Source organism: Mus caroli, chromosome 2, assembly GCF_900094665.2.
Source record: "Mus caroli chromosome 2, CAROLI_EIJ_v1.1, whole genome shotgun sequence".
NCBI classification, from domain to species: Eukaryota; Metazoa; Chordata; class Mammalia; order Rodentia; family Muridae; genus Mus; species Mus caroli.
Window position 1 is genome coordinate 158,232,531 of NC_034571.1, and position 14,706 is coordinate 158,247,236.

Here is a 14,706-nt window from a genome sequence, read left to right on the forward strand (position 1 = left end):
ACTTCACTTGGCCTTGCCCTACACAGGAGACAATATTCTCCAAAAAGCCATAGGTACCCAAATCGAAAGGCCACAGTGCTCAGTGTGGGGCACTTCCCCTCCAGTTTTTGGTCATTGGTGGGTGTCCCAGAGATTTTCAAATGAGCAGGGGCTATTGCCACAGATTGCCACTGCCCTTGGAACACACCAGAACTCAATGGTTGGGATCCTATTCCCGATGACACCACACACTTTGGTCACAGCACACGGAGAAATCTGAAGCAATTATTTCTGGCTTTGGGTGGTTTGCTAGCTCACTGACCCAACCAGCTCACACATCCCACCCTTAGACCCGACGAGCCGCGGCTTCCGGCTTTGCTGCACGGGTTCTGGGTATGGAATCACACCCCACACTTACAGAGCAAGCACTTCACTGACTGAATCATCTCCCCAATCCTAGCCACAGGTCCCTTTAATGACCTCATTGCCCACCTCTTGCTGTCCAAGCAGGGGTCCCTGTGAAGGCTAATAAGGCCTCCCTTCCTCTCAGACTATTTCCGCCCTTCTCAGTGGGAGACACACAATCCCTCTTTCCTCTCCTGAACCCATTAGTGGCTTATCCAGCTCAGAGCCACAGGAAGGCCTGAAATCCTCCTGTTCCGGCACAGGTTCAGCCACGAAAATGATCTGAGGCTCTCGGCTTCAGAGTGACCCTGAGGTCTGTCTCTGCAGCGGCCGTGGCCTGACCAAGCAAAGCCCACCGCGGACCTTAATGATCCATTGATTGTTTCTGAGGAAGGTAACCTTTGTGCTCCACAGCGACAGCTCGGCCACCATCCAATCAGTCACACCAGCCATTACGAGTCCTGCCTATTCACAGGCCTGATCCATCGCTGATGGGGAACGACGTAAACATGGCAGTAGGCAGACATCCTGGACAAAAGGCTGCAGGCCTGATGACTCTCAGGACTCCAGCAGCACGTGGCGTGCCACAATCTCCCAGTGGGATAAATATTGGGGACAAAATGCAAAGTGGCATTGATGCTCTGACCCACAGACACCTGCACACTCATTGTCAGGCCTCTTACTGCAGAGCCACATGTGTCCACACTCACAGCCAGGGACGTTAAGTCCCGAGTAAGGAGACAGGGCAGAGGCCCCGAGTGGCCCTCTTCTCCATAGCAGCTGTCTGTGAGGTGTTTCCCTTTAAGGCCCTCAGTGCTCAACACCCCCACACCAGCCGCAAGCTATGACTGCACCTAAGTCTACAAAAACACAGGGCAGGGACAATGGGTGGCAGTCACCCCGAGCTTTTTACTAAATGGGAAGCAATGAAATTATAAAGCCATGTTCCTTGTTTGAGCTCAGCTATGTCGGAAGGTTTTTGATGTGATCTCCTTTCACAGAAAGTTGATTTCTTTAAACATGATTTATTTGTAATTATGCGTGGGGGCACGTGGGTATAGTCACTAGTGGAAGAGGCCTGGGTCTCCAGATCCCCTGGGAACTGGAGTTTACGGTTATTGTAGTCTTATCCAATGTGGGTGCTGGGAACCGAATTCAAGTCCTCAGGAAGAGCGGGAAAGGGGCCTCCTAACCACTGAGCCATCTCCCCAGCTCCAATGGAAAGGTGACTCTAACTCTCAGAAGAGGGGCCCACAATTACATACATATGTGTGTAAATGTGCATGTGTGTGAGCATGCGTGTGGAGGTCAGTGGTTGGTAGTGATGTCTCTCATCAGTTGTTTTCCAGGGAGTCCCAGAGACCCTCCTGTCTCTGCCTCCCCAGCTCTGCAGCTACAGTGTGCCACTGAGCCTGGCTTGGACATCAGTGCTGGGGCTTGAATTCACGTCCTTGGGCTTGCCCAGCAAAAACTTTACGGTGTTGTCTCTCCAGCCCCCAAACCACCATTTCTTCCGTAGAATATATCTTTTGTTTGCCAACTCTAAGTTCCTAAATGTTCACCCATATCAAAGCCATGTAGAAAAGGCCGTGTTCATCTCATGCTGTCTGTCCATAATATACTTGTTTCTTCCTTTAACACATTCCATGTATCTTCTTTTTTTTTTGATTTTTAATATTTTTATTACATATTTTCCTCAATTACATTTCCAATGCTATCCCAAAAGTCCCCCATAGCGCCCTCCACTTCCCTACCCACCCATTCCCATTCTTGTATCTTCATATCATGTGCACTCAGGCCTTACCGATCTGGCTCTGGGATGGAGCTCGGCTCTGGGCTACCAAGCGGGGAGAGTCACTTCCTGCATTTCCCCTTGCAGAGCTGCCCGTTCTTCTTGCTTCACGACCTCATCTGACACATTCATCATCGCTCTCCCCAAGAAAACTGAGTAACTGGGTGTTCTCTGTCTGTCTGTCTGTCTGTGTTTCTGTGTGTCAATCGGTCTGTCTGTCTCTGTCTCTTCTGTCTCTGTCTCTCCTTTCTCTCTTTGTGTATCTGCCTGTCTGTCTTTCTGTGTGCCTGTCTGTCTCAGGCTCTCTCAGCCTCTCTGTGTGTCTTTCTCTGTATGTCTGTCTGTCTGCCCATCTGTTTGTCTGTCTCTGTTTCTGTCTCTGTCTCTCTTTGTGTCTGTCTCTGTGTCTATCTGTCTCTGTCTGTCTGCTTCTCTCCCACCCCCACTCTGTTTTCACCACTGACCCCCTCCCCTCCTATTAAGACCCTTGGGATGTCACCAGGGCTATCTGAATACTCAGGTTCACCTCCCATTCAAAGTCCTTCATTTAATCCTGCTCAGAGTCCCTTTTGTCCAGTGAAGTCCCAGTTCTGGGGCTCTGGGGATTAGGAGTTAGATACTGTATTGGCTTCATATTCAACCTAGTAAGAAATTCTATATTGGTCAGAACAAAAAATAAATAAGTAAAAACCAGGCTGGGTCAGGCTGCAGGAAAAAACAGGGACTTCTACAGGAAGAGGGTCTCTCCCTGTCCCCACTCAGGGACATGGATGGAGAGTGGCTTTCTTCCTGTTCCTACAGGAGCACAGGCAGGGTGCTCACACACAGCTTAGTGCTTGCTCTTCTGCCCCAGTGTGACATACAGGAAGTAAGAGAGTGACAGACCCTGCTGTCACCCCTGGGACTGTGGAGTGGCTTCCACGAGATGCTTCCACAGAGCATGGAGGTATCAAAGCCCCACCAGTGTGTCTGGTAGCGCCAGGTCCCTGTGTGCCTGTGTGTTGTGGACTCTCAGACTGCAGAGCTTCTTCCTAACGCAGCCTTGTGCAGGGCACAGCTGGAGAGGGGGCAGCTGATTCCAACCTGTGTCCTGGTCCCAGCCACAGCCCTGATTTAACCACACAGGCATCCTCCCCAGGCAGGTTCCTCTGTCACTTTATAAAGGGACAGGCTGAGCTCACTGGTCNCCTCTGCTCCATTTGTTTTCCACGCTCTGCTTCACCAACNGTTGGGCATCCGAGTTAATTTTCTTTACTGCTGTTAACTTCGCCTTTCAATTACACAAAACGTCCTGACCGAGCAGCAGCCAGCACAGGACCTCACCTCTACTGACACTTGGTGCTGTGGGGCTCAGCCCTGACTGACAGGGCCAGTGGCTTCCCTGTCATCCCCAAATGTAAACCACCCTGTGACCAGAGAGTCCTAGAGGCCCCTGGAGCTTCAGTGGCAAAGAATACAAACTAAACCTGGTGCCCACGGAGCAGAGAGACCTGATGAGCGACTGGGAGATGTGGTAAGCATCCTGTATCCAGCAGCAGGACTGATGTGGGTTTTCTGAATAGCAGTGAGATCAGTGTGCCCGCAGCTGAGAGAAGGAAGGAGAGGGATGAACTGTGAAGGATATCGAGGAGGAGAAGCTCCGAGGGGGTCACGTGGTCCCTGCCGCTCTGGCTCCCAAGAGAGGGTGTGTTCACTGCTGTTGTTGAGTAAGAAGGTCACAGCCAACCTGAAACCATGTTTGTCACCTGAGAGTATTTGTGCTACTGGGTGACTCTGGCCTCTTCCCATGTCCAGGAACCAGTGAGGTGATGCTGGGAATCTCCTTTCATGCTTGAAGGGCAAGATTCATACTGGGCAGTTCACTCCTGTCTGCCTGTAGTTCCAGCTCCAGAGAATCCAGTGTCCTCTCTTGGCCTCCGGGGTCACTGCATTTGTGTGCACACGTACCTACTGCATTTGTGTGCACTTGTACCTACACGCATACATATAGATAAGAACCAAAAGAAATCAGCTGCAACAGTTTGTAGGAGAATAGACAACCAGCAGGCCAGGAATCCTACACCTTGCTGGCTCTGGCTGCAATTAGCCGCAAGACAGATGAGCCTGAGCAGGTCTATTAGGCAGAGGCGGGTATGACATTGTCACTTGGAGCAATAAAGGTGTGAGACAGAGAGGAAACATCTGTTCTTCAGAAATAGCTGGAGCTACAAGCCTCCTCTAGACGATGTTATCACCGTGAAATCCGATACTGGGAGGAAGGGAATAGAGGTTACTAAGTGCTTGAGGGCAGGGCCACTGTTGGCTGGGCTGCTCCTGGGTGGGTGAGGGAGGCCCTTCAGAATGTGTGCTGGCCTGGAGGGTGTGAGCCCTCAGGGAGAGGATGGCTGGAATTTCCACAGATGAAAACTAAAACAGAGAAACTGTGTGAGCCTGGGAGTGAGCCTGACTCGTCCCATGCTGTGGAGTCCTCTGGCCAGGATGAGATCCCACAGGGGACCTGGAGTCTCCCTTCTGTTTAGAAAATTGTGCTTAGATTCCAGTACAGAGGAAAGGGGTTGAGAGTCATCCCAGGGTCCGTGTCAAGAATGGGTCTCATCCAGGGCGAGCACTTGGGGGAAGTCAGGGAAGGGAAGCTGCCCATCTCTACCCCTCAGTCCTTATTGTTCTCTCTCTCTCTCTCTCTCTCTCTCTCTCTCTGGTACAAATATGCACACATGAGTATGGTGTGTGTGGTGTGTATATGCGTGCATGTGAGTGTGATATGTGTGTCTGTGCACGTGTGTGTGTGTGTGTGTGCACATGATTGTGCAGGACAAGGTCAACATCAGCTGTAGTTCTTTAAGACCTCTCAAACTTTCTCTTCTCCGGACAGGGTCTCTTGTTGACCCAGGGCTGCCTCAACTGCTCTGTTTCTCCATGTGATGCCAACACCAGCTTATAATGGTGCAGCAAACAGACCTCCATCAGATGCCCCGGACCTCTGGCTTCAACCTGAGGGTCTCAGGCATTTTGTTATAGTAACAGAAACAGACATAGCACCTTCTAAGCCAAGGCCCAATGGCTTCCTCCTTTGAAAGGACTGGCATTGGCACAAGACACCCAAGTCCAAGTTCTCAGCACAATGGAGGTTTATTTGCCCCAAAGGGGAAAAGGGCAGGGAATAAGAGACAAAGACAGGAAATATAGGATGACAGAGAAAGGGAAGTGAACAAGGGAGAGGTGGGAGTACATGCATGTTCATGTGTCTGTGTGTGTGTGTGCATGTATATATGAGCGTGTATACATATGTGTGTGCATGTGTTCCAGTGGATGCATGGGGGGGGGGAGACCTTGAGTGTTGTCCTAAAGGAAGAAAGGACTGCCTCTGAATAGGTATGCAGGCAGACATGGTCCATAGGCAATGGTGGTTTATAAAGGTAAAAGGGAGAACCCCGAGTTAGGATGAGGTATCTAATTTTAATTGGATGTGTTAATTAGGTGAGCCAAAGGGGGCTTTTGATTGTTGGACTTCACTTCTTTGATAGCTGGACCTTGGTAGTCAAGCTCAGGAGAAGGAAATAGCCAAATAAGAAAATGGACCTTGGTGGCTAGCTTTAGGAATGTGATATTATTATTATTATTATTATTATTATTTATCAAGGAAGAGGGAACAAGGGAAGGGCAAGGTCTTCCAGAGTCATGTTAGCCATGCTAGAGCCTCTTCATCCTTCACAACCACCCTACCCCACTCCCGTGGCTCTGAGGTGTTATTTAGAGGAACCCAGAGTCCACAGTTTGGGAGACCTGCTCTTGTTTCTTCTGGTTGGAATCATGCCTTGTTTGTTTCTGCTTCTTCATTGTCCAGCTGAGTTCCAAATGGAAGCCCAGGGTTGACATGTGACTGATGACGTGTGCCAAGAGCGACTCTGAGGTGTGGGGACATGTTTAGACACATGCTAAGAAAAACAGTGTCAAGTTCGAAACAGGTATATGGATGCTTATGAGAAACAGAAGTTAGAGACAGGTCAATAAACACTCCTAAGGGACTCTGGACTCCCAGGTGGTACGAGGCTTTGGCTTATAGGTAAAGGGTCCCTAATCTGAAAATGCAAAATATTCCAGAAGCCACACAGGAACTTGTGTATGCGTGTGTATGCATGCATGTGTATGTGCATGCATGTGTGTGTGTGTATGTCTATATGTGTGTTCGTGCATGTGTGCATGTATATGTGTGCATGTATGTACATGTGCATGCATGTGTGTGTGTGTATGTCTATATGTGTGTTCGTGCATGTGTGCATGTATATGTGTGCATGTATGTACATGTGCATGCATGTGTGTGTGTGTATGTCTATATGTGTGTTCGTGCATGTGTGCATGTATATGTGTGCATGTATGTACATGTGCATGCATGTGTGTGTGTGTGCATGTGCGTGAGTATTGTGTGTGGGGGTGGGGACAGAGACCTTGAGTGTTGCTCCTCAGTGCTGTCCACCTCTCTGAGACAGAGTCTCTCTAAATTGGGACTCACTGAGTATTGAGCTTTGCTGACCAGCAAGCCCCAGGCACCTGCCTAGGTCTGCCTCTGCAGTGCTTGGATTACCCTCTGACACCCCTGTCTTTCTTTATGTGGGTTCTGGGGGCTCAAATTCAGCTCCTCATGCTTTCACAGTGGGCACCCTGCCCACCGAGCCATCTCCACACGGGCATAAACTTTCTAAGTGCTGACGTGATACCACAGGTGTGAACGCTGAAAAGGAGCTGTTTCAACTGAAAATAGTTTATAAGGGTCTGGAGAGATGATTCTGTGGTTAAGAGTGCTTGCTGCTTCTGCAGAGGATCCAGGTTTGGTTCTCAGAGCTCACAGGAATGCACCTACACACACACACACACACACACACACACATATACACATATACATATACACATACATACACACACATGCACACACACATACACACATACATACACATACATACATGCACATGCACATACTCACATATACACATACACAATACACACATGCACATACATATTAACACACATACACACACACACACACCATTAGTAATAGCAAAATAAACTCTACAAAGCACGCCATTTTTCTTGGTGGCATTAAAGACAGTTCAAGCAATCAGGTTTTATTGTCCATTAAAATACAGAAGTGGCTGCTTCTAATTCAGCGTGCCTCCCAGTGTGCTTTCTGTCCCTTGACAACCTGGGGTTCCTATTCTCACTTCCTGATGGGAATCACCCCATTAATTTACTTTTAATTACACGGCTTGGATAGATCCTCCCATCCATCCAACTCGTGAGGATTATACTTTTAACATTTTGAGAATTCTAACACACACACACACACACACACACACACACACGAGACAGAGACAGAGAGGAAAACTTTCTCTTCTAGAAGCAAATGGCTTTCATTGCAACATCAAGATCATGCTAAAAACACCTTTTCCTGTAGAAACATCTGGACTGTGTCTTGCAACCTGATTCTACCCGTCCCTGACTCCCTTCTTCGTCTCTCAATCAGGGAGAATCAATCACGCCGTCATCTGCGGTTCAGACTCTTCTGTAGAACTTAACGAGCAGAGACACAACCATGGGGAAGAACATGACTGGGAGCCAGTCCCTAGCAGAAGACAGAAGAGGCACTGACATGTTCCAAGTCCTCCTGGACCCTCTGAGAAGCCTCACAGGCCGTGGACTGCCCCCCTTCATACAGAAGAATAGCCAGGAGTCTGTCCCTGCTTCCTTCCAATCAGGGCTGTGTCTCTACAGGGACAGTGTCGGTTGGATAGACATTTCTTCAGAAGAGACCTGGAGAGGGTTTTGCTGAGGCAGTGGACTCTCAGAATCATAAATCAACCGAGTAAGGCACAGGGAAGTCTATGTTTCACTTGCCATGTTTTTAGCTTTTCATAAAAGTAAGCAGAACTTGGAGGTTCAGCAGAACCTGTTGCTGGGGACTCTGTAAGCACCCACTGGACTCTGTAAACGGTACCCCAGCTTTAATGATCCGCCATCGCCACTGAGCCCTGAGATAGCTACCCTGGCCTGCTGCTTACCAAGCACACAGCGGAAGGCCATCTGAGGATTGACTTGGCATCTGTGTTAGCAAAATAGCTTTGAGACCTCCGGGGTTTAGCACCCTCCCCACCCACCCTCACCCTCACCCTTGCCCACCAGCAGAAACTCATTTAGATGCATATTCCAAGGTTTATGATCAGGAAGCGACTGGAGGGATGAGCTTTCTTCTTGTTGGTTTCAAAAAAGGATTTGTCTGTGTGGCAAAGTGAAGACCATACAGTATCAAGGATGTTTGCATGATCATAAAAACAACAACAACAACAGGAGTGTCTGTCAGTTCAAGCCAGGAAGGGCCCAACCAGAAAGAGGAGCATTAGACATGCATTTGTGTTGTCACATCAGGACCATGCTTGTTACAGGTGCTTGAAAAACGGGCATCGAGTTTCTTGACTCCCACTTTGGCTAAAGTTTCAAGTCCTTCATGCCTCTCTGAGTAACTCGGATGTTTGTTTTCTCTCATGGTACCTAAGTCTGGGAACTTAGGTTCCCAGAGAGCCCAGGAACAGAATGGCATCAACAACTCAGGGTCCTGAAGTTGCTTCCTTGGTCCCACCCATTTCCCTGTCTTTGTTCTCACACTTCCAACATGGCTGCCGGCGAGCACTCCAGCCAACAGGACAGGCAGTCCTAGACCTATCTGCCTGCTGAGATGGTCTCTTCTAAGACTTTTCCTGGAAGTCTTATGGAGAGCCTTATGCTCAGAGACTCTGGAACCGGTTTTGAAGCTGTGATAGCAACCACTTGGCAAGTTACAGCAGAGTTCAGTTAGCCCTGAAGGGTTGACAGGCAGGTGTCTCTGACACACCAGCAGCGTTTCCTTACAGAGAGTTTTCTCGCAAGAACCAGCAGCCCTTTCTTCTCTCGGCACCCCCCCCCCCATTCTAAATAAAAATTTCTTGGGCTGGGGGATATGCCTTAGTTGTTAGAATGCTCACCTTGTAAGCTGGAGGTCTCAGCTAAAAACTGGGTGTGATAGCCCATGACTGCAAGCCCCGCGCTGGGGAGAGAAAGACAGGAGGACCCTGTCTCAAGAATTAAGGTGAAGAGTGACAGAGGAAGACACCTGGTATCGACCTGGTCTCTGCGCGTGCGTGCACACACAGAGAAACACCTCATGTGTACATATACACACCCCACTGTGTGTATTTCCATCAAAGAATGAACAAGATGACCTTCCCCCAAAGACACAAAGAGCGTGACCCGGCAGCAGAGTCCACCTCTGTTTGACTCTTTTCTCCGTCCTTTGAATATTAATGAGAATTAATTATGGTCTGAGCTGCTGCCACCCCACCCTCTCTTCTCTGAGAGCCAAGAGCCATTGTCAACGCTATAGGGGACCTGAACCTCGGAGCTCCTGAGGCGTGACAACTCCTTCTGCTTTCAAAAATTTCATTTCCATATTTCCTGAACTGTGAGTCCTTCATGTATACGGTTAATTGCATAAATAAACATTTCCTTCCTCACCTGAGTTGAGCTAAACACTCCAGCGAGCTACGCTCACTCACTGCAAGGCCAACAGAGTCAACACTTCAGGTGAAATTTTACTTTAAAAAACAATAATTACAAAGCCTCAGGGAATCAGCTCAGTCAAGCACTAGTCAGACATATTTTCTCCAAAGATTCCTTTGAATAAAAAGGAATATCTAATTCTTTCCCGAAGACTTTCTAATTGAAAATGATCGTTAGATTCCAAAAGTCAAACTTAAATCGAGTGAGTTTTTGTTCATGTGTGTGTGTGTGTGTGTGTGTGTGTGTGTGTGTGTGTCTGTGTATGTAGGCTGGACATCAGTGCTGAGCACTGTCTCAGTCACTCTCTGAGGTTTTTTAAGTTTTCTATAATGCACTTTTAAGTATATAGGTGAACACCTCCAGGTATGTTCTATGCTTGGGGCCCTTGTACCCAGAGGAGGGTTGGATCCACTGTTTCTGGAATTACACAAAGCTGTGAACCACCATGTGGGTGCTGGGAATTGGACTCAGTACTTCTGGAAGAGGAGCCAGTGCTCTTGACCAGTGAGCTGCTGAGCCATCTCTCCAGCTCCTACCTTGTTTGCGGAGCCTGGAGCTTACTGCTTTGGCTGGACTAGTGGGCCAGTGAGCCCCAGGGTTGTGCCTCTTTTTACCTCCCCAGACCTGGGATTAAGCTGTTGCTTCCTGCCCAGCTTCTTATGTGGGTATCAGGGATTCCAGCTCAATTTCTCACACCCGTATGACACTTTACCCATCGCACCATCTTCCTGGCTCCAGAGCCAGACACATTTTAGAAATATGTTATCTTTAAAAATGATCATATAGCCAAATCAGCTTTCTGTGGGGCCCAAGTCTGAGATGGTAAACACACATCTTAGTTACCTTTCTACTGCTGCGATAAAAACAGCATGACCAATGCAACTAAAAGAAAGAGTCCACCTTACAGTTTCAGAGAGGTAGAGTCCATGATGGCAGAGGGAAGAATCGGTTGAGAACTCATATCATGTATTTACAACCTTGAGGTAGAGAGAGAGAGAGAGAGAGAGAGAGAGAGAGAGAGAGAGAGAGAATAGCATGGCTATTTTGAACCCCCAAAGTCTGACCCAGTGACACACCTCCTCCAACAAGGCCACACCTCCTCCAACAAGGCCACACCTACTCCAACAAGGCCACGCCTCCTCATCTTTCCTAAACAGTTCCACCAACTGGGGACCAGTACTCAAACATATGAGCTGTATTCTACATTCTATATTCTATATTTTCTTTCAAACCACCACACCATATGTAGAGACTGAAGTGCCTACATGGGTATAAACTGTACCTCATCACAACCAGGACACATGGCAGATGAACTATCCTAAAATTGCAGTGACCTTTTTCCTGCTATGATTTGTTTGTTTATTTGTTTTGAGACATGGTTTCTCTTCTTCCATCTTCTAGATTCCAGGGATTAAACTAAGGTGCCCAGGTTTGTTCTGTGTCTTTACCCACTGGGCCATCTCAATGGCTTGTGTTTTTAGTTTACCCATAGGGCACAGGGGGCTGGGTTGTCTCCATGGTGTGGTGAGTCTGCGTGACAGTACTGTGTGCACATATGTGCAGAGCCCTATGGATGTGTGCTTTCATTTCTCTTGGCTTGCAGCTGCAGGGCTGAGGTGGTCTCCTGGAGGATATATGGGGAGTACTTTGTCACTGCACGTAGTGAGCCTTGGAGAAGGATAGTTACTGCGGGTCTGCATGCTGAGCCCAGACTCCTTTAAAAACCATAATAAAATGAGATTAGTTCTGTCACTTCACATCTGTAGGCTTCCTACAGTCTCACATCTCCCCACAGCATCCCCTTTATGGAACAAAAGCCACCAGGACTCATTTGATTTCTGAGCTGTGGTTAAGGCATGTCCTCCCGCCCCCCTGTCCAGGGCACAGTCTCCCACTTGTCTTTTCCTTAAGAGACTTGAGATGCTCTCAATGTGGCTGAGGTCTGCAGCTCAAACAATTGCAAATGCCAACAAGTGCCTGAATCCTGTGGGTGCACGTCCCTGCTGTCACCCCATATTTCTGCTTCCGACCCCCTTTGACCTGCTGTAATGGTCGGTCTCCAACGACAGCATCTGGATAGGGTCTCTTCATGAGACTAGGTGTCAGGGTGCAGCTCCCGGTGGTCAGAGTCAGCATCTGTCTCCTCTGACAGTACCAAAGTGTTGGTCTGATGGAGCTCGACATTCAGCACCCTGTAGGATGAGTTTAGAGCAGTGATTCTCAATCTGTGGGTCGCGACCCCCATATGGTGTCAAACGTGTAGTTTCACATGGGTCACATGTCAGATATCCTGCATATCAGATGTTTCCTTACCATTCATAACAGTGGCAAAATTACAGTTATGAAGTAGCAACAAAATAATGTTTCGGTTGGGAGTCATCACAGCATGCATTCAAGAGTCGCAGTATTAGGAAGGTTGAGAACCGCTGCCCTAGCGAGGGATAAGATTGCATTAGCTACTCTCTTTACTGCTGGTGCAAAGGGCAAAAGGCAAGTTTGAGAAAGAAGGGGGATTTTGAGTCTATAAGTTGAGGGGACGGTCCACTACAGTGGGGAAGGCATGGAGGCAGGCCCCTGGGGAGGCTTACACAGTCGGGAAGCAGAAGGACTAAGTGCCCATGCTCAGCTTTCTTCCCTCGGTTCAGTCAAGGATCCCAGCCCAAGGGTTGGTGCTGCTCACATCCAGGGTGGGCTTTCCGCCTGCAATTGGCTCAGTTTAGAATCCCACTTAGAGATACACTCAAAGGCTGGTCTTCCTGGTGATTCCAGAGCCCTCCAAGTTGACAGTTGATGTTAACCACCGCACAGGCCTTCACTGTGTGTATCTGTTGGATTCTACGGAGGAGAATGTTGGTGTGATGGTAAGGGTTAGCAAGACTGTGCCAAGGTAAAAAACAGGAACCAACTCTTCATAGTTTAATAAAGTCAAGAGAAAACCAAAAACTATAAAAAGAAAAACACACCCTTTAGTGGTGTGTGTGTGTGTGTGTGTGTGTGTGTGTGTGTGTGTGTATGTGGTGTATTGAGACCAATGGTCTGTGCTGGGTATTGCAGGATATTTGATCACACTATGTTATTTACTCAGATTGTGTTATTTACTGAAAAAAAAAAAAACCTAGTTTCTAGTTGTGGTATGGCTCAGTCCTTAGCACACACCTTTAATCCATTCCTCTGGCTGAAATTCAGACATGCCCTCAGTACACACTTTTAATCTCAAACAATGAAGTAAAGTTAGTTTGTAGAAGGAGGCACCCATGTTTGAAAGTGATGGAAAATTGAGTGGCAGATAAAACGATGAATCGGAAACATATTTGATAGAACAGGATACGCCCAGCTCTCATGAGGAGAGAGGGGAAGGGAAGCTACTTGAGGGGCCGTGTGGAGAGAGGAGAGGAGGCCGTTTTACCAGGAGAGTTTTACAGAAACAGGTTGAAGAGACAACAAGCTAGGCGAAGGCAAAGACAGAACAAAACAGGAATGAGAAGGAGCCTGAAGATTAGAACAGATTGCCAAAGCTGGTATGAGGTCAAGCAGAGCAATTCAGTCAGAGACCAAGAGAGAAGCCAGATGGACTCAGTCAGCTTGGAGGGGAGTTTGACCAGGAACAGCTCACTTGAGCCAGCCAGCCAGAGCTCCAAAAGAGCTAAAGGGTGAGCTTATTCCGCAGCAAGTCTGGAGGCTGAGAACATTCCAGGCAGGCCTAGACTGGATTGTATAGAATCTAGAAGCTTCTAGGCCTAGGCTTAGGTCAGCAGACAGAGTCAGTAAGCCACTGAGATGAAAATCACGTTATGCAAATAAAAATCACTTTAACAACCAGGTGCCTTTTTTCATTCTCCACTTTATTTTTGAGACAGATTCTCTCACCAGACCTGGAGCTCATCTAATTTTCCAAGACTATCTGACCATAGAACTCCAGGAATCCTCCTGCCTCTGTCTCACCAACATGAGGATTATAGGCAGGAGTCCCCATAGCCTGATGTTACATGCTATGGAGGATCTAAGCTCAGGTCCTCATGTTTTTGCTGACTGAGTGCGATCCCCCACCCCCACCCCTACTCCTTACATTCTATATATTCAGTGTGGGTTTGTGGGAGGCTCTTGTTCACCAGTGGATCAATGATCTAGTCTAATGGAGGTAACACAATGGATCAATGTTCTAGTCTGATGGAGGTGGCACAGTCTTGCCACATGTTCCAAAGACCAGCATGACAGAGTAGAAAGAATCCCACTGTGTCGTCTTGGAAGTAATACCTGCTACTTTCTTTTGATTTATTTCTGAGAGTGGTCATCTGTCTGCAGGACTCTAAGGTCTGGGACATCCGTGAACGGAGCACATGGTCTGCAGACAGTGGCAAGTGCTCCCCAGTAGGGGAATGATGTGGCTAGGGATAAATAGACTTAATAAGCAATTTGACTCCAATGGTCGTTCCTTCTTGGACTATTTGGATTTTAACAAATTATCATCCCTCTGTGTTGACGAGTTGGAGAACATTAGGCTGGGGACTTTCTGCTCTGTCTCTCAATAATTTTATTTTGTCTTCTGGAAGGCACAGCATGCATCCTCTGGGCTTACAGCCAGCTGAGTCATCTCACCAGTTTCTGTCTCTGCGGCACGAGGTCTGTGACACAGAGAAGGTCTATGTCAGGACCCAACAGCCATCTCAGCCAGAAACTGGGCCAAGGATTCAGACGCCACCAAGCTCTTGATGGGACCGCCCTCGGGCGTCCACCAGGGAGACCAGAACAAGGAACTGTGTCCCTGGAGCCTTGTGAGTCACACTTGGTCCTGACCCCAAATCAATTTGTCATCACTCTGGAAAAGGGGTGGGGTTAGCACACATCTCTCCAGAGTGCCCTTAGGGGCCCTTTGTTTTATGGCAGTAGGATTAGAACCCTTGGTTGAAGGTACTCACTGCCTCAGGCTACTTGGAGATCTAAGAGGG

The 14,706-nt window shown here is 48.2% G+C and overlaps 1 long non-coding RNA gene across 1 annotated transcript in view; it reads left to right on the forward strand.

Moving 5' to 3' along the window:
* LOC110309962 overlaps nt 1–7,795 on the forward strand; it is a 21,623-nt gene extending 13,828 nt beyond the window's left edge. Inside the window, exon 3 of the long non-coding RNA XR_002379781.1 lies at nt 7,695–7,795. This is a non-coding gene — a long non-coding RNA (uncharacterized LOC110309962). The remainder of the gene's footprint in view (nt 1–7,694) is intronic.
* Nucleotides 7,796–14,706: the final 6,911 nt, after the last annotated feature.